The sequence below is a fragment of the Phyllopteryx taeniolatus genome, chromosome 22 (genome assembly GCF_024500385.1).
Source record: "Phyllopteryx taeniolatus isolate TA_2022b chromosome 22, UOR_Ptae_1.2, whole genome shotgun sequence".
Classification (NCBI taxonomy): domain Eukaryota; kingdom Metazoa; phylum Chordata; class Actinopteri; order Syngnathiformes; family Syngnathidae; genus Phyllopteryx; species Phyllopteryx taeniolatus.
This window is the reverse complement of record NC_084523.1, coordinates 5,424,190-5,443,951: the sequence shown is the minus strand read 5'-3', so window position 1 is coordinate 5,443,951 and position 19,762 is coordinate 5,424,190. Positions and strand designations below refer to the sequence as shown.

At 39.6% G+C, this 19,762-nt stretch overlaps 1 protein-coding gene across 5 annotated transcripts in view; it reads left to right on the top strand.

Moving 5' to 3' along the window:
• Nucleotides 1-19,762, top strand: part of large1 (LARGE xylosyl- and glucuronyltransferase 1) — a 160,615-nt gene that overhangs the window by 3,277 nt on the left and 137,576 nt on the right. For 2 of the 5 annotated variants that reach the window (XM_061762886.1, XM_061762890.1), the window contains exons 1-3: nucleotides 2,473-2,735; nucleotides 16,024-16,120; nucleotides 16,883-16,991. The gene's annotated coding sequence lies outside the window, so the exon portion shown is untranslated. Of the gene's footprint in view, nucleotides 1-2,472; nucleotides 2,736-14,142; nucleotides 14,162-16,023; nucleotides 16,121-16,882; nucleotides 16,992-19,762 lie in introns of those variants that run through there. The other 3 variants (XM_061762887.1, XM_061762888.1, XM_061762889.1) reach the window with 3 other exon arrangements.

Genomic DNA, 19,762 nt, shown 5'->3' with positions numbered 1-19,762 from the left:
GCAGTTTATTCCCCATGCAGGGCCCCCCCCCCCCCAAAAAAAAAATGTGAGTGAAAAATAACTCCTGCAACCCAGCTGGGAGGGGAAATCCCCAGCTGAGTCATTTGCAACTGTGGCTGAAGGGTCCAAAGTTACAGTATTTGACCTGAGGTAGGACTAATGGTGCATTTGGTAAAAATAAATAAACAGTGTATAATGGAAGAAAAGAGAGAAAAAAAACCTCCCAGACTATCAGACATTATTTTGTGTATTTTTGGATAACTTTAGGAAAGAAAGATGACTTTTGGGGTATTTTGGTTGTCAAATGTAAAAAAAAACGGGTCAACTTGGACTCGAAAGGTAAGTAACGGTTAAATTGTTTGAATGGATTTTGAATTTATGTCCACTTTGGCTAAAATATGTATATATGTATAAAATATCTCAAATATGTATCCTAACTGTGGGCGATGCGAAAGTAGAGATAATATGCTTAATCCTCAAACTAAATTTTCTGAGTTTATGTACGAGGACTGATGAAGCAAGATTTTATTTTTGTTATTTATTTTTAAATGTAAAAACAACAATCTAAAGAATAAAAACAGGCCGAAACTTCTTTTCGGGATTGTGAAATAGCTCGAGCAGAAAGTAAAGAAACGCCAGCGCAGCCAGCACTTTGCTTAATGCGTCGGCTGCAAGCTAAATAACGATCCATTTTCTTCCATTATCTTTTCTGCAGGAGTGACGCTCTGAAAACAAAACACAGACGAGGTTGTTGCCTTAATTGAGGGGAGGAAATGGAGCAGGGAAAGAAAAAAAGCTTTGAGGGGAAAAAAAACAAAGAAAAAAACCCAAAAGAAAAATATATTCAAAAATAAGTGTGGTTTAGTTGTTACTGGAGCAGAACAGTCCCTAAGGGTTAAAGGTTGTCCCTATTGAAATTAACATGGATTATAGCACCTAACCTAGGTGTTTATTTGCAAATGTTTATTTACATACTGCATATAACATACTGCAGGCGTTGATTTGCGAATGTTTATTGACTGTATTTGAGCGGAGGCTTTTATTTGCACAAATTCTTGTGGCTTGCAGTGTGTCAGGGTGGCATGCGCGCACATCAGTCCAGGCTAAACTTTTTTGCTAAGCTTCATTTCACCCAAATCCCGCTGCAAATCCTTGTTTTCATGTTCCCCAAAGCCCGTGTCAGTCCTCCCATCGCTTGTCACAACAAACGGAGCGTTAAATGGCAACCGACTCCATTTGAATGTGTTCGGGATCTTCTTCTCCGTAGCGTTAAATCCAATAGTTCCCGGCCTGGGAGAATATTCCCACCTCTGCGCTTCCTCCACATTGTTTCTTGGCGGCGGACGCTCTAATCTGTAATCACATTGTCCACAAATGGCACCGGCAGACAGAAAAAAGCTCTCATAGTAGAACTAATGTGGCTATATATCTGTTTTATCTCATTCAAACAAGAAGTCCACAGCATTAGGAGAGAATGTTTAAACAGCGGCCTGGGGAAAGTACTGGCTATTTGTTTTCGCCTCTTTGCAGCCCCTTGTCAGTTTCCGTGTGTGGTAGGTATGTTTGCATCGACCATTGCAAGCCAAAGCGGGAGCACCGAAACCTTTTGTTTTCAACTCGAGGTTCTCACAACATGCATTGTAATGTGTCAATAACACTTAAAATGCATTAAAGACGGCTCACAACGTGCAGTCGAGTAAAAAAAAAAACAAACAAAAAAAACAAAATCCCTTGACTCATGATTTAATTAAAATCTATTGCATTAATTAAAATTGTACCTTCTGCTGTGTAAGTTAAGGGACATGTGGGTCCTGTTTTTCCCCTCTGTGTTGTCCCGTATTGATGCTGCTGCAGTGGGGACATCAGCACTGGCATTGATGTATCGTTTGGTCGTCCTCCATTAAAGCAGCCCCAACAGGTGAATTCTCAGGCGGATGTGTTCAATTAAGAAGCAAGAGGAGAGGGACCGTCGCTTGACGCTTTCAACTGTTTGTTGTGGCAGATAGTTGTACTCACAGGGACTATTGTTGCTTATTGATGGATATTAAGGTGGCATTTATATAAATTCTACTGTTTGTGCCATGAAATTGTATTAATTTATTGCCAACGGTCTATTATCTTCATTTGGTAACATTGCTCATGGCTCCACTGCTTCCAGTATGCGTATGCGGATGTTCGTTTTTTTGTTGGTTTTGTCCAATCAGATTTCAGCCGCTATGCGTTGCCATGCCAATCTAATCTGCCCAGGGCCTTCAGAACTAGTTCTACCGGCTGATGTAACGTAAACGATATGCAGCAAAAATTGTTACAGCCAAGCTCGACTTGCAGAAAAAAAAAATATATATATATATATAAAAAAAAAATATTTTTTTTAAATTAAAGTTACCAACCTTTGATTACATTTGATAATGCTACCCTCCAATATTATCTGCCATTTCCCCCACGCAATGCATCATGGGAGAAATTCCTTTTGTAGTTGCCATTGTTCGTTCACAACTTTTCAAGATGCATTGAAGACATTACTTAGGGGATAACCTATGCTCACCTCACCTTTAATCTGCACTAGAAAACTCACTATATAGGACATTGTATTCATTTCATAGTAACTTTCCCCGAAACATTTTTTTTAATTTCTCTCTCTTTTTCTAACAAACTCTAGGTGTGGTCCTTCCACTCTTCTTCCTGTGCCAAACGTCGTGTTGTGAAAAAGGGCAGTGGTTTCATCTCTGTTCCTGGTGAGTGCTGTGAGCCCTTTTGTCAGTTTTCATGTTGGAATGAAATATTGGTGTTCAACTGCAGTTCAAATATAAGTGCTTAAACCTTTGCCCTGGCCTTGTAGTTTACATATTTGATTCCGCTTTTGCGATGAGAAATTTCCCCCACCCCTTGGATAGTATTGGGAATATTTCTGTTCTAATTCCATTAATTAGAATTACTGGAAATAGAAATTACGGTTTCAGTCAGCTTCCATTATGAAGACTTTTAATACTGTACAGGCAATGTTATGGGTAAGATTTTTGTGATGAAATACTGTATAACTAATCTGTTTCGCTTTAAAGTGTTTGCAATTTAAAATGTTTTATTAAAACAAAATCAAATCAGTTTTGTTATTTTAAAGTTAAGTACGGCTGCAGAAAAAGGCATATTCTTTCATATGAATACTGTTCAAAATCAAGGTTCACTTCCAATTTTGACGTAAATGGGGCAGTCCATTATTGCACTCAGCAATTTTTATGATTCATTCGTGCAACACTGGGACAACTCCAATTTCCAGGTTGGCCACATCTATGAAACTAGTCTTCCCTTCCAGTCTAGAAAATGTCTGGTTTATTTGCTGGGTGTTTGGACTTGGGCCACTCTTGGACTAAACCTTTTCTATGAAACAAATTAAATATATTTAAATATTATTTCATTATTATTGTACTAACCCATCCATCCATCCATTTTCTGAGCCGCTTATCCTTACAAGGGTCGCGGGAGTGCTGGAGCCTATCCCAGCTATCATCGGGCAGGAGGCGGGGTACACCCTGAACTGGTTGCCAGCCAATCGCAGGGCACATACAAACAGACAACCATTCGCACTCACATTCACACCTGCGGGCAATTTAGAGGCTTCAATTGAGCTACCATGCATGTTTTTGGGATGTGGGAGGAAACCGGAGAAAAGCCACGCAGGCACGCGGAGAACATGCAAATTCCACACAGGCGGGGCCGGGGATTGAACCCGGAGTGAGTAGATTGTTAAATGCTTCAATAAAGTACAACCGAACTCCGTTTTGCTCCCGCTGCCTTTTGAAAAACATCGTTTTAGCGTGCTTGCATGCTACCGTATGTTTTAAGCTAGCGTATGTTTTACCATGCCTGCGCCCAATAATACGGTGCGCTTTATGTATGTGTTCAATGCAGAAATAGACCCCGTAACTGAGACTGTGCCTTTTAATACGGTGCGCCTTACGGTCGTGAAAATACGGTACCCACAAGTAATTGCAAAATGACAAAAATGCCGTTAGCCCACTTTAGTCCTCATTGGCTCAAATAAACAGCAATTCCTTCCAAGAGGGCCTTTGCAGTGTCACAGAATTTTTTGGGGTGGATTCCTGACCATATTTTGCTGCTTCCGTTCTTTTTGAAGGTTCACTGTACTGTTGTTCGTATAATAAAACCCGTCCAGGTGTGCTTTAAAGTTCATCTGCTAACGATAGACAAAATGAGTGCTGTGTACATGTCCATGCAGATTTCCTCGACCGAGCCCCCTCTCTTCCTCTTTAGAAATCAATATAGCCATTTGTTCTCAGATGTCTTCCTCGTGACTCGTCTTTGCATACTCAATGAACTTTCACTGTTCACTGTCCAAAGCAGTATTGATCTTTAAAAATGGCTGGTATTCAGCAGAGGCCTCCATTGCGTCTGAGCCGAGCTGAGGCAGATTCTTCCATACGTCAAACAGACAGACCGAGCACTTTATTCTCCTTTTTTACCTCTCGCTCTCCCCTGTCCAGATTCTGCCAGTCACCTTTTTTAGCCGCTGGCGATATATCCACGGTGCTTTGGAGACAGCTGGTTAAGAGAGGTGTAAAGGGGAAGTGTTGTGAATCTTCATCTAATTCAAGCCAGGAAAGTAGTAGGGGATTCGCTCAATCAGTTGATCTCGCTGGGAAAATTGAGCTCCAAGGTCAGCAGTCACAAAGCCACGCCCAGATTTACTGATGCTTCGCTTTCACCAGCCTCCTTCGAGTCCACTTCCTACTAATGTCCACAAGTCCACGTCTTTATCTGTATTGTTAACTTGTCAATGTCCTTTCCTTATAAACATGACCGATTAGAATCGATTGATTCTTAATTAGACTACAGAAAAAGACAAGCCTTGGTTAAGTCAATTTTTTTGTCTTGAGTTTTGTGGCTGCTTTTTTTCTTTTTTTGCCACTCCCAGTTGAAGTTTACTATCAAACTAAGCATCAAACGAGAAGAGAATTACACATTGTGTATTTGACCCAAAAACATTAACTTTGTCTTACTGAAGTCTGCTAGCTTAATGCTAACACAGAATGCAAAGCACCATAGACAGGCTGACAAGACTAGCATCAATGTTGCGGTAAATGCAAACCTTGAAACAACTTATATTTGAATACAAGCGGTAGCAATACATACGCATATGTATTTTCTTTATCTTGTGTGGAAAAACAACTAATATAACTGCAGCTTAGTTGTGATGGTTTCTGTTTTCTCATCATGTAGTATGTCTCTGTATTCTACTGCGCCTTGGTGGCCAAGGCACACACACCAGAAGGAGCAGCACAACACCCATTGGATTTTCATGAGGCACAAACTTTTTCATTATCTACATTTTAGGGAATTATGTTACTACTGCATGTTTTTACATAATGAAATACTGTAGACTGTTCCAAGGATGCAGGGATTCAGTATGTTGACTTTGCTACTCTTTGTGAAATCGAAACCATATCAGGTTGCAGGACTCTGAGTCATAAACGTAAATACAGTACCACAGTTGAAATATGGTCGCATTTTGAGTAAAGCTATTGTCTTCAACACAAAATAATTATGAAGCTCTTATTCAACGGGAAAGTGAGTATAGTGGGAATTTTTGTTCCTTTTTAAAAAATTCATTGAGTCCAAGTCGTTCTCATATTAAATTGAAATTTTGCCTCGAACGTTATGTGAATAAGTACATGGCATTTGCGTTGAGTTTTTATGTTCACATTGACACTCCCACTTCGCAAATGAGCGTATATTATTTACAATTTCAACATTCAGGCCCTAATGGAAAGTGTTTGAAGAAGTGTTTGTGGGTGTTGAATTAAGCAAAGTCGGATTGGCAGCGTGACATTAGTTTGACCTGTAATTATACTGTGTGGATATTCACTTGGCAATGTCTGCATTTCTTCAGTGCCATCATAAGCGCTAATTGCATTGTCATCAATAGGACGGCAATATTCACCACAGAGCGCTATGCATATAATCAATTGACTTGGTCCTCTCAGACCCTCATTCTGGGAAGTCCATCTGTAATTGTTTTTGCAAGCTCTCGAACCGATAATAAGCGCCGACAGCCACGAGGAGCGACTCGGTCCCACGCTAATTGAGCCGCTTCGATACAAACGCAGCCCGATGCGACGCTTTCGGCCCGCGTGCAATGCAAACACTCGGGACGACAGCCGGCGCCGGACGGATGAGGGTCAGTGGGCCGTGTCATTGAATAGAGAGATACCTGTCACTCTGCTGGAGGGACAGCCAATTTCCTTCCCCAAAAAACAAAACGCATCCAGCCGGAACCGGCATGCCTCAAACTCTTGTTACCAGCGACTTATCATTTTTTTGCAGCCGGTCAGCGTGCTTCCAAAGGAGTCTCATGCAGAACAGGTTGAGTTTGTTGATAAAGAATGTTGCACTTGTGCCACAGTCATCACTCAACCAGGTGGGCATTGGTAAACAGTCCGGACCACAACTAGTTGATCCTTCTATTGGTGCCACCAAACACCAGTGCCAATACCGGCAATGTAATGGACTGGTTATGTTTATGTCACTTCAGTAGTAACATTGCGCAATTTCATTGTAATGAACCGAAGCCGTCTCGTACATGTAATCAGATAACGTCTTGGTCTCTCTCTTTTACGAGTCACTAAACAACTGCATGTTTGTGATCGCATAAATCTTGAACAACAGTTCTTAAATATTACATGCAAATGTGTTGTACTGTACTTACAAGTTAAATACAACTGAACTGTACTTAAATGTATGCTAGATGAAAAGTGAAAAAGGTACTGTTCTGAATAAAGTACATAAGTATTGAATAAAAACCTGTTCCTGAAGACTAAATGCAATTGTATTGGACTGCACTAAACATTAAATACATCTGAACTGTACTGAAAGAATGTACTCTACTTGAAAAGTACAAATTCTACTGTATTGAGTACGGTACATCAATGTAAAAAAACAACAACAACCTGTTCTTAAAGATTAAATGCGAATGTAGTGTACTTCAAAGTTAAAGACAACTGAACTATATTTAAAATATTGCATGTTTAGAATGTAAATTTTATTAATATCTAGCGATTCTTTCACCTACTACTAGAGGGAGCCCATGTACCACGAGTAGTACTCGCACCACACTTTGAGAATCACTGGTTTAGTGGAAGTGGGAGAGCCACTGCCATAATCGGCAGTCAGCTGCTGTCGATGCATTATGAATGGACTTGCCCATTTTTTAAGTGCAACACACTCTTTCAAGACTTTGCCCTCTGAGATATTTTGAACCACCATTACTCTCCTTTATTCGCCTCCCGATTGAATGACAGATTCCATTACAGTAAAATATTTGCAGCACAACTGTGGTCAATATTGAGTTGAAATATGAAATGGCTGTTTATTTATTAACTCATCTAACAGGGCAAAAAAATGCTATTGTGTGGGTGTACTGTTGATGAGTGTGTGTGTGGCTCGGAATGTAGCTTAATTGCAGCACGGCCTGGTACTGTTGAGTGCCAGCAGTGCAGCAAAAGCAATCATGTAACTGACAGGAGTTGAGTTTAAATAATTATTATAGCAAAAGGGAAGTAGTAGGAGTCGTTTGTTTGCAGCCATGCGCTCGACTTGCAGTGTCTTCTGTCATCAGTCAGCGGCTTGTTTGGACAGATATAGGACAGGCTTGACGTGACAAACGAAGCCGGGCGGACTTCGGCCTCCTGTGGGCCAACAAAGCGCCGGTGGATCCCAAACTAACGACGTCATCTTCCGAAAAGGTTACTGCTGTTGGGTTGACAGCTGAGCTTTACAACGATGTAATCGGCTTGGCAAGTGATACAATTTTGTGAATATTTTTAAAGTTCATCAGGCAGCAGATGTCAACATGATTTTCCTAATGACGGCTGTGAGATGACATTGCATTCGTTTAGCGGCTAGTATCATAAGCGAGTGAGCCGAGCTGATGAATAAGTTGTTTATGAATTTTACTACATATGTTGTGGAACAGATTTTAGAGCTCCTCCTAGACTCCTACAACTTTGAAAATAATTTTGATAAAGTGCCGCCTTGACTTACGAATTTATTTTCGTTCCGTAACCAAGTAACCCAAAACACCCAAAAACTCAAATCATCTTTCCCCATTAATCCATTCCAGCCCCCCAAACAAAAACAACAAATGTTTTTCATGTTGTTTAAATGGAAAGCAAGCACTGCACTGAACTTAAAAACGATAATAATAAATACTAAACTATATATACTATAAAGACATACAGTAATAGCGAGGGCCCGACTGATATAGATTTGATTTAGCCCGATACTGAGTCCGATATTTGGCATAATAAAATTCCGATAACTGATTCATCTGCCAATTAATTTAGAAAAATATCTAATTTTTTTTATTTTATTTTTTGGTCCCTTAACGGCAATAATGGCATAAATTGCTGCGAGAACATTTGCCTGTTTTACAATACTTTGCCCTTTAGCCCCGAAAGGGCTAATATCGGCCGATTGAATCGGTCGGTGTGTGCCTTGGCTACCAGGGGGCAGTATTGTACATACAAACATACTACGCATAGATTTGATGATGAAACAGAAAAAGACAGTCACAAGCAAGCTGCAATAATATTAGTCGCATTCTGCAGAGGATAAAGAAAATATGCCTGTGAGTATTGTCATATTTTCTGCCAGTATGTATTGTGACCGGTTGTGTTCAAATATCCGCTGCTTAAACCTGTTCAATAATTATGATCAAAAATTATTTGTGTGTGTGGTCGATAGCCAATTAGAAAACGACCTGTATAGCTTTGCGATGCTTCACAAATGGACAAGGAAGTGGGTTGCGTTGAGTGTTTGTATCGTTCGTCCTCCGAGTCATTCACAATTTCCCTAAACTCTTCTCCATAAAATATAGAACAACCCATAATGTCTTCGAGACCTTTTCCATGGGGAACTAAGTGGTTTAACCGCAACAAAATAGAGAGCCAAGTAGTAAAATAGTCATTTTATTTCCTTTTTACTGCGTGCCAGGACACCATTTGTCACTCGGCTCTCCCAAATTCTGCCCACTCCGTCTCGCCGCATTCCGGAGGTGGGCCCCGATATTTGACAGTGTCAATTTAAAACCTCAGCTCACTTCGGAATATATCAAGATGCCTACTCTCGCCGTGTCGGTTTTGTTTTACCCTCATTCATTTTGCTCTTTTCCCTCCAGGCTATTTAAGATGAATTACTGTTGGGCTATCGTGCATTGTTTGGCTGTCTCCGACTAAATGGAGCGACGAGATTTCGCTTCGTTTTGTCTGGCTCGGGCCTCAAACCAGAAGCTCTCTTCCGTCTGGTTAAATATTTAATATGCATAATCTAAAAGTCACACTTAGATTTGTCAGAAGCCAACATTGGCAAATATCGTTTCCCTGCAAACATTCCACACGCTGCGGTGGTATATTTAAAGTACCCGCCGTAAAACAATAATATGTAATAATTTGAAAGTAAAGTTTGATGGGAATGGTAGGAAATCACTGTTAACCACTGTCGGTAGTTACAATAGCATCTCATAAGTATGCATCTATTCGGGTGTGGAGTCATGATTACGCAAGCCAAAACAATTCTTTTTTTTTTTTTCATTTTCAAGTCAGATTAGCTGTGCTGAATAAAAATAGTGAGATTGCCAGAAGGTATTCACTTTGTCATCTCCGTCCCTTAAATTAGCCTCAAATGCCAAAGCTACATTAAAAAAGAGGAAATATTTCTAGCTCGGAAAATATCCTGTTAAGAATGCATTTTTTCTTGTTTGTGTGTGTGTGTAGCCAACGTACAGTGGCTATAAGGTCGAAAAGAAAAAAAGCAGGCGTCTTGTACCCGGCATTTGAAGAAGGGTGTGTCGACTTTGTATATTTAAACTCGTGTCATTTTTTTAATGCTAAGATTTGAAATGGGACCACTGGATTTCAGTTTGTCCACCAGATGCCTCGCTACTGAAAAAAAGTGTTCGTCCAACTTCGTCTTTTTAGAGTCCATGCTATGCATTCTAAACTCATTTAAGACAAAAATTTAAATACATATATAAAATAAGTATATTACAACTATTCTACTCTCGCAGACGCACTTCAGCCTTTTCTAATTTGCATATTTACAGCGAAAGACTTTTATTCCGATCAGAGGTTGTGTTAAGACGGAACTTTTTATGCTCTAAATGCATTTGTCACTCTGTCCATTGGGGAAAGAGTCATTTCAACCTGAGTAAATCATTCTAATTGAAGCTTAAAAAAAATTCTAGTCCATCAGTCACAGCTTGATGGAATGACAGTAAAATGTCTGCAACGTGTTCCTGGGGACGATTAGATTATTCCTTTTACCCAGCCACTGCCTTGCTCGAACGCCAGCGATGCCAAGGTGACTTTGCTCGGGTCGAAACCGTATCAGGCACCACAGTGTGGATAACAGTTTAAAGGCGCAACCTCTCGATCATATCGGCCACGCTGTAATTTGCGCCGCGTGTGTGAGTGTGAGTCCCTCCATTGTTCTCCCTCGCACGCCGTCATTCGGTGAAATGAAGTGAAAATCCAAAGGGATTCTCGGAAGACTTAGTGTCGCTTGCGATAGATTTTTTTCAACCCTGACGTGGTCGCAGTTGCGTTTTTCACGGGCACGCGCTTAATCGGCGTATAATTGCTGCCAACCTGCTTTAAAGAAAGCGTTATTTTTCACTTACTTCTGTACCAGCTGCCATAAAATGAAAACACATAATTCTAAATTCCGTATCTGTTGTTTAGCAATATTTAACACTACGGCCCAACTCTGATAATTGGTTCCCAGAACCAATTAAACGGTAGATTAATTTCGAAACGTCTAATAAATAAAATAACTCTCACTCATTGAGGACATCTTGGACGACGTCATCTTTCAGGTCCCCAAAAAGCTCAAGGTCAGAGTTCCACCTACGTTTACGTGAGTTCATTTCAGGTTTAGGAAATTACGTCTGCCGTCATTACCAGAATCCTCTGCGTCAACAGCAAACAGGCTATTACCACACGTTTACAAAGGTCACCTTTTACGCCGATGGTTTTGTTTTGTTTCCACTCCGCCAGGAGTGTTCACCAAATGAACGCCCTGATTGCGCCGTATTCATCAGCCGTTAAATTGCCCCGCATGAAAAGTGAAATTGTCTGTGTTATGCGATCAATTAAGAGAGGCGCTTTTGGGAAGCGGCACCATCCTGCTGTTGTTTTTTCCCCCGGATTGGAATTTACTTGTGTGAATAATGTTTTATTTGATTTGAGGGGGACATTAATGGCGGCGGAGCGCTGGCGATGCTGCTGCGAGCATCCTGGTGCTGGACCGCTTCCAGAAAAGAACTCGAGTAACAATTTATTTTTCTCAGAACCACTGTTTGCGCTCAGAGGAAGTGGCAGTCATAGAGTGCTTTATGCAAATCGGGGTCACCGTCGCTGGAGCCGGTGATGGATTTCAACGAGAGAAGAGTGCCTGGCTCATCCATAATGATGTAGGAAGAGAAAGAGAGAGGCTCGGATTTGATCATACACAGCAAAGCTCCTTCCCTCTGGAAGTCTTAGGAAGGACTAGCTGTAACAGTAGGACCGTGTGCTCAAAGTTGGAGATTCTGTTGATAATTCTCTCCTGGAGCAGGGGTGGGCTCACATTTGTGCTTTCAAATGACTTCAAATGTAAAATATGTAAGAGTTTAATTACATTTTTAATTTAATTAGTTCAAATGAGTAATTCTTATTTTTTTTTTTTTAGGGGGGTGCTTATAATTAATTAAATTATTGAACCATTTATTAAATACAATGGGTAAAATATGTTCAAAGCAAATATAAAATGTATTGTTTTACAGACGTTAATAAATCAAATGGAACAGGTCATTGTTAAGATGAAGTAAAATAGATAAAAGAAATGAAAAAGAGTAATCTTAATTAAAAATAGCTACTTTGCATCAACAAAATAGCTCATTTTAATTCAAATGAATGATTCTACTGTGTTGTATAATAAATCGGATGGGACAAGTCATTTGAGATGAGATAAAAACAAAAGCTGGTTGAAAGGTGTATTTAAAATGGTTGATTTTGGTTAAATATTTTTGATTTCTTTAATTAAAAGGTTATTTACTTATTTACTCATTTTTAATTAATGTAATTATATCTAATTGTAATATTAATTGAAAGAAAGAAATACAATATAAATCTAAAATTGTTTTAAAAATATTTTTAAGTCCAGGTTAAAAACTTCTTTTTTCCCATGCTTTCTGGAGCATTTCCACTTTTAAATGATATTTCTTGCACTGTACGCTGTTTTAATTGTATTTGTATTTTATTTTTTCTCTTTGTTTGAAATATTTATAAGCCGTTTTTTCCTTTGTTTTTAAATGCTTTTAATCATGTAAAGCACATTGAGTTACCTTGTGTATGAAATGCGCTATATACCGGTAAATAAATTTGCTTTGCTTTGCTTATTCGCAAAAAGTTTACTAATGAATAAGATAAATTAACAGCCGTTTTTAATGTAACAAATATTAGCAAGTGTGCAGTATATCAAATATATATAAAAATGAAAATTATTATTAGTTTTCATTTTAACAATAAAATAATCATTCCTTAATTTAAATTTTATTTGCAATTCATTAACCAATGATTTAATAACATTGACTCCAAATAAAAGGAATACATTTTAAGGAACCAGTTTTTTTTGGGGGGTGCCATGCGGCCCGCGGAGAGAAAACCCACTTCTGAGAATTTTAAGCAGCTCAATTAGATCCACTCTTCATTTGGCATACTCCGGAATAAGCGACCGCTCGGCCAAATGTCATGTTTACAACGCTAAGAATGCGCCCACGCTGCCAAATAAAAGCCGCGCCCGTTCCTCAATACATATTTATGCTCCCAGATGGACATTTGTTGAGGCCGCCCAGAATATCATCCATTCTATTAGCGGGAATTAGTATGCTGATGCAAGTTTTGTGTAAATGTCAGCCTGGATTCCGTTGTTATGTAATCCCCGCCTTAATTGGCCAATAATTGCTGCACTTGTCCTCCGATCAATGGTCATCGCTTAAAGATTAGGCTCTTCCTTCAATGCTGGACATTGTTAGTTTAATGGTGAGTCAAATAGGGTTTTCCTGTGTTTATAATGATCCCCAAATGACCCCTTTCGATTGCAATTTAATGTATCTGGCAGGGGCACGCTACACGGGTTGACCACCATTGACAATGAAATGATACACTGACCGAATATGGTAATTTGCCACTTTAGCCATCCACTTGGAAATTCATCGAACTGAATCAAAATCATTGTATTCGTAATGTTATACCAGTCAAATGTAAGAGTATTGTTCATATTCAATAGTTTACCCCAAAAATCATGAGCTCAAGTAACACCATAATGGCCGACAATAAAGATACAGTAATTGGTAGGGATGTACCAATGCCACTTTTGTTTTCAAACCGAGTATGAGTACACGTACGTACTTTAGAATACAGACTACCGATACTTGATAATGCCATTACTGTGCGTATTGCAATTGTGATGATTTTCTTTTTCTTCTGTTTTCATCAAATACTGATCAAAACACTATTCTTAAACGTGGCATACGTTTCACTCCAATGTAACACTTTTTAGAGTTACAATATCATCTTTAATTATTTCCAAACCAGTTAAATACATATATTATTATCCAATATTATATATTTTCGGGGGGGAAACAAAATCCACTGGTTTGTCTGTGTTTGGTTGTATGATGGCGTTTGAGATGTGACACTTTCATTGCCATGTGACGCTTATGTATTTTTCATAGTTGTAGTCACACGCCCAAACAAACAAACAATCAGATGACAACTGTTACTCACCAAAGACGGGGGGAGATTTGACATCTCAAAGGGCTTTTTTAGCGGTCTCCTCAGTCAGTCTTTCTCGCAAGGTGACACTCTGTCACAGTCACTAGTGACAGTTCCACCCACGTTCCTACCTAACCTGATTAACGCCTGTGAGCCACTGGTGAATATCAGCTTAGGAGAGGATGGGGTGGGCGGGGTTGGGTGGGCCGATATCCGGGGCGGCCGTGAGCAGATGGTGGGCTGATTGAAAGGATTAGTTCAAATTAGCGCGAGGGCTGTTTCCTATGAATGCGTGAGGATTCATCAAGCGCAGAGGTCGCGGGTGAAAGTCGCAGGTAATGTGGAAGCTGCGCGTGTAAACGTAGATGTGGGTCACCAGAGAGCAGATGATGTATGGGCTGAAATAGGATTTTTTTTTTTTGTTTTTTTTTTTTTTTTTTTTTTTCCCTTTCTTCTTCTTCTTGTTGTCGCCACTGGCCTCAAACGCACCTTGGATGCAGCAAAAACACCATCTGCCTTGCTCATTCTTTAGCAGTGGGATTTATTTTGGTGGCTGCAAACCACCCAAGACCCATTTGACACAGTGTTAATAGTACTTTAAAGGAGACATGTTAAGTCAATTGACTTTTTACAATTTTGTATTCAAATAGTTGGGTCTCTGCACTGCCTTCATCGAGCAATTATGAAATAAGTTTTTCGAGATTGGCCAATTGCTTTCTTCAAACTTTTTATTGCTGAGTATTTAGTATTTAATGTAATCACATACAGTATTTTACATAATCCATTAACTTAATGCTAACACACTTTGGAAAACACCATAGACAGGCTAACAAAACTAGCATAAATGTTTCAGTCGTTATAACCCTTTAAGCAACGGACATTTGAACACAAACAACAGCAACACATGTTGACAAACAATATAGCAATAACTTGCAGGCATATCCTCTGTGAAAAATTTGCAATTTACCTTTCTGTGTCTCTTAGTACTGAAATTCTTCTTTGTGTATTACTTAATGTTTCTATTATAATGCCCCCTGGTGGCCAAAACATGCACACCAGAAGAAGTGCAACGTCAATGCACATCAAGGCGTGAAATAACCAATTTTTTAAAAATCTGTAAGCACTATTAAAAAGTGGCGTAAGAAAACATTGTTAAAATGTGCTCTTGTACCTAAGAATGCCAGGAATCTCTGAAATTAATGAAGACAAAATATTCCTCTGCAGGATTAGTAGAATTATGATTCATTAGGAATTTTCACTCTGCATCTCTACTGAACCTAGGTAAGCTCCTCACTCTCCTTGTTGGTTTCGCACACGCCGGGTTTATAAACTTCTCCCGCGTTTGGGGAAAAAATACGAATGAATGACACTTTGAGAGCGGTGCCGGTAGTAAATCCGCATCCCGACAGGCAAACAATGATCCGAAACTCATTGGAAAACTCCATTAAAAGCCGGGGGAGCTGCACAGTCGGCGATAAGTCCAGGTTGCCTCACCGCGCCGACAACATGTGACAGTCATTTGAGATATGCTCACAGTAAAAAAACATCAATTATACAGTCACTGCTTTGGTGCTTTAACATGTTTTTTTTTAAATTAATTACTATTTTGGTTGTTGCCTAAACTACAGTCATAGCTCTTCCTCAAATGTCTTCGGTAATAGCCTTGTGAAATCATCTGGTGTAGCAATTTTTGATAGGGTGCAATTAACAGGGGGAGATGCAGTCAGGTGGAGTGTTGCAGATGTTGCAGCAACAAGTCCACCCGACGCAAGAGAACTCATTTCAAGTCGACAAACACATTTACTGTGGAGGGCACATGCATTCTGTACATACACTTATCCTTCCCACTACGCACAAATACTTACCTTATATCAGCATGCAACATCCTAATCATCTTTTCTTTCCTCTTGCTTATATTCGATTCAAATATATTTGAATTCCTCCTCAAGTATACTCGTTTGTTTTTACTTCATTGGTTGTTTTTAATCTTATTAATATATATGTAAAGGTGTGAATATTGCTGCTATGACAATTTGATTTCCCTCACCTGATAAATAAAGTATCAAAATAATCCAAATCAAATATCAAAAGATGTACATATTTACTATACAAGGCAAAGAGAATGCTTAGCATGAGTTTGCTGTTTATTAATGGATCAATTGTTCATTGTTTACTAATTTACATATCGTCCCCACAGTTTCTCTACCCATGGCTTGAAGATCTGTCATTTCCAACCAATGGCTGGAGTCCGGCTGCCGGACTCCACAGAAGCACCATCATGTCAAAGCCAAAAGGTAAGCAGAGCTGCAGTGCTCGCACAGATTATTATTAGCTAAGAGCGGAAACGGGCAGCATTACGATATGATAACCGAAACGTACTCAAACGTTCGCCGAAGTTGACATGAGGGCTTGTCGACGTGTCCGCTGCACGCGCAGAGCCGCTAAGCTTAATTGACAAAATGTAATTTGGCGGCGTCTTGATACTGTGAGTGAAAATGGGTCTGGTTTATTGCTGCTCATCTCTTCAGACTCACGCCAGTTGTTTGACTCATTTGCCAAAGACAGAAACGCCCCTCCAAAACTGAGTAATGTCCGTGGGAGTGTCACAAATGGATGGAAACGTTCGCAATAGTAGGAAGCGTGTTGAGCTATTTCCGAGAGGTTAATTACATTCCGTAAAGGTCTGAAGGCCGCTGCTGTATGAAGGTTATACAGTGTGTTATTTTGTTCCATTTTCCTTTCCGTCAATTGTGCCGAAAGGGGGACCTTCAACTACACTTCAAGACCACTTAAGGCGCATGCTGGCAATAATAAACGAAAGCTCCACAAGACCTCTTCAAGACTGTGATGCGCCAAGTGTTCTTTCAGACGCACTGGCTTTTTTCAGACCTGGTTATACAGCCCTCACAAACAACATTTCACTAAGAAATCAGAAATTCCTGGCTGATCAGAAGCAATTTGGGAGTGTTTTGCCAGGCTCACATTGGGTTCGTGCATGGTGCACGTAAAATCAATAACTCATTGAAAGGCGGTCGATGTTCTATTTTTCTTTTCAGAAAGCTAGCGCGGCATGGGGCATAAGGTCACAGAATCACTCTATTAAATGATACACCACAGGACACTTGGGCATGAAAGGAATTGGACTCATGGTCAGCTCCATTAAAGGTACCCATCTACTAACTCACTTAGCAACCTAATTGTTAGACAGAAACCGCATGCATTTTCTTTTATCAGAATTTGTGTTACATTATTGCCTACAATACTGTAATACTGTAATAATTACTATTAAGTAAGCTAGTATTTATTTGTAATGTGCAAAATGATGCCTCTTTATACTGATGAAAAGTGCGGAATAGTGCATTGCCCGATGAAAGCAATGAAATCCGCAGACATTTTAAGAAAATCATCCTGTTAACAATTTGTGTCGGCAAACGGGTTTGTTCCCATAAAGGCTTACGAAGGAAAACTTGTGTATCGTATTAAAGCAGTTGTTCAAAAGTCACAGAGATTTGAATCCGAGTCCCAAGAATCTCTCGATGCAGGATCCTCCAAGGTTTACAGTACAGTGCAGGTACAGAACATGACAGTACTAAAATAACAAATCAATTTCAATGTACTGCACATACAGTAAAAGTAAATGTAAATAGATTAAAGAAAGTTCTTACGAATTTAATGCAAATGCACCGATCTTAAAAGTTAAATACAACTGAACTGTACTTGGGCAGTGATTCTTTCAATTTCATCTTTTTTTTCCCCCAATGTTTCCCAGTTTTGATGAGCACAGTAGTGGCAACATAAATGACTGTAGTGGGAGCCCTGGTGCAAAAGAAATAAAATAAATAAATAAAATAAATTATTTGAAATTATAGTTTTCATGTTTTTTTGGGGTGGGGGAAACATGCTATTGTGCTTTAGCTAGTAAATGGAGCACAAGAAGACATGAACCTGTATGACACCAACGGGTGTGATCATAATTGAAATAAATGATGCGTGCACAGGCGCGCCGCCGTTGATGAATGGAACTGATCAGCGGAGACCAAGGCAAAAAATGCGCTTTCTGATTCCTGCAGCCTGGATGTGACACTGAAATAATGTGAACTCCATCAGCGTAATGAGGTGGCCCGACCTTCTTCCGAAGAAACACCCCCCCCAACCCAACACCACCCCCCCGCTCACACTGTCGTCTCCATGCACACTGGAGCGGGTTTCATCTGTCTCAATTTCTCACCTTCCCCAACAAACGTCTCTGGAATAAATATTCTTACTTAACACTTGTGATAATAATTTTGCATCACCATTGTGATTCGTGGTGACACATTTCTTTTCATTTAACTCTAAACTGGAGTACACGCATAATACCATTTCTTTTTCTTTTTTTTCTTTGTCCAAATTTGTGACTTTCCATATTTTCAAAGGTTTGTCAAGAACATTTCCGCGTGACAGTCATAATCATCATCGTTAACAAATTATGGCATCAATATTTGTCATTTGATAGTTTTTAACTTTGGAACGGCGGACGCAGTTGCAGTCTGAATCAAAGTACCAGTATCTGAGTTTTTAACACTGTTAACGAAAATAAAAATCTTTTAAAGCAGATAAATCAGATCTCAAACGTCAAAATTAAAACTCAGCACTCTATTTTGTGAGAAACAACATTGCTGATAGATTCAATTGGATCGTTTACGTATGGACAATAGTTTTTGTTTCTATTTTGTGCAATGTACTTCTTGTACGCGTCAAAGAAGTACATTGTAAGAAATGTAATTACGTCTTCTCTTGCGTATCATTTATATTACATCTTTATATTTCCTATATCCACAATTGCTGCTGAAACGATGCGGATTTCCCCATTTTGGGACTAATAAAGGTTATCTTATGTTACAAATATTTCACCTGGCCACGTTCTCAAGTGACGTACTAATTCATTTCCGGTTAAGTCGCGGCGTCCTGTGTGGACGTGCATTATTTTATATTTCTCTCTCTAAACGTATTAATTGGCCTGTTACTTTGTTGTTCAAAGTTGGTTACTCTCCGCGAAAATGCTAAAATTCGGCCTGATTAGCGGTATGTGTGGAGGGCTTCGTTGATGTCATAGCAAATATTGAATAGGTTTAAAATTTCCGGTTGTCGGCCCTGACCATTTCCTGAGCAGATCGGGGGGTGGAACACTCTTTACGCTGACCGATGATCCTGTGGTGTGCGGTGTATAATCTTTTAGAAAACGTCCAATGATCTAGTTTTGCCGATTTTAATCGGAAGGGGTTTGCGCAATAATCTGGCCTTTGCTGACTTTAATCAGAAGGTGGGACTTGGTACATGTGTACCTGGCTTCAGTTGACAAGGTTGAACAGAACTATCAAAATGGTCTTTTTATACTGAATACGATCCATTCGATTATCACAATCTTATGTTCATAATCCGAGGCGGCCCATTAAAACAAAAGAACGGCGATCAGTTTCAGCAGGTCTGAATTGTTCCATCAATGCAAAGTGAACGAGTGGGCGAGGAAAGCAAAACAAAGATTGTAAAGGTCAATGTTATTTTTCTGTCCAATCTATGGCCACGAGTGGCACAAGTGTTTTTCGACCTGCTGCTTTTGACACCTGTAACAAGCGTTTCTGTCTGCCGGCTGCTCGTTTGCTCTCGTAATAACAGTGAGACTGTGGAGGCTTAGCGATGCCTCGTGCTTTGTGTTCTTGGCAAGCAGAGGCGATGACTGTGCCAGCCCACTCAGCATAGATTCACAGAGGACCAAACAAGTAAGATTTGCTGTCAATCTCACTCTGGATTATCGGTAGTGGGGACACAAACTCTCTTCAGGGCACACTTGGAAGTTTGTAAATCATATGACATGTCGATTATTGATCCCTTGTGAAGTACAGCTACGATTTTGTCATGGTCCTGATTGGATTGGACTGTTAGCTTTTTTTAATCTA